Source organism: Chlorocebus sabaeus, chromosome 14 (genome assembly GCF_047675955.1).
Source record: "Chlorocebus sabaeus isolate Y175 chromosome 14, mChlSab1.0.hap1, whole genome shotgun sequence".
Taxonomy (NCBI): domain Eukaryota; kingdom Metazoa; phylum Chordata; class Mammalia; order Primates; family Cercopithecidae; genus Chlorocebus; species Chlorocebus sabaeus.
Window position 1 is genome coordinate 67,963,223 of NC_132917.1, and position 1,054 is coordinate 67,964,276.

Sequence of the window (1,054 nt, forward strand, 5' to 3'; positions counted from 1 at the left end):
GCGCCCCACAAATATTAGCAGCTATTATTATTACTCTTATTGTCAACAGTATCATGTTCAAAAGGTGATCCTGATCAAGACTCTAGAGACAGGTCACTGGTTTCCCTCTGAGTTTACTCTTCACTGCCTTCTTTTTCTTTTCCCTTTTATTGGAGATGGAGTCTCACTCTGTCACCCGGGCCGGAATGCAGTGGCGTGATCTCGGCTCACTGCAACCTCTGCCTCCTAGGTTCAAGCGATTCTCCTGCCTCAGCCTCCTGAGTAGCTAGGACTACAGGCATGTGCCACCACATGCAGCTAATTTTTTGTATTTTTAGTAGAGATGGGGTTTCACCATGTTGGCCAGGCTGGTCTCAAACTCCTGGCCTCAAGTGATCCACCTGCCTTGGCCTCCCAAAGTGACGGGATTACAGGCGTGAGCCACCGCACCTGGCATACACTGCTTTCTTTAGCTTCCATAACCTCAACAGTGAGCAAGAAAATAAGGCTTCTGACATTCTTCCTAGGAAGCTTCATGGAGCAGATTGGAAAATTCATAACATGCCCTAAGTGGCCCATAGTGGATTCGTGGGAACTGTGGCCATCAGGACTCCCCCAGCTGAGGCTTCTCTGTCTGTTTTCTTAGTGCCCGTTAGCCTACGAGCTCTTAGGAGTGCAGGAAGACCCTCTCTTTCCTCCTGGGTGGTAACAAAATTTCCCCTGGTCCCTCATCCCTGAGCCCTAGTTCAGTCCCTGTGCCGTGCTGGCCAGGTCAGTGCCCAGCAGGATACCAAACCTGTTGGCTGCAAGCACAGACTCCCTCTGAGTGTGAATGTTATCTCTCACCAGATAAGGCAGGTGCTCAGCCCAGATCAAACACTTGTTTATCTACAGGGTGGTGAGAGCCAAAACTCTGCTTCTGTTTCTCCCTGGGGGTTTATTTGCTTACCCTTATCACCTCTGAGCAGTGGTGTTGTCTGCATAGAGTTCTCGGCTTCTGGCTTGTTAAATTGAGAGGCACCCCAGCTTCTTGGAGGGATTGGAGTGTTGAGCGACTCCTCAGGGAGGTGCAGGA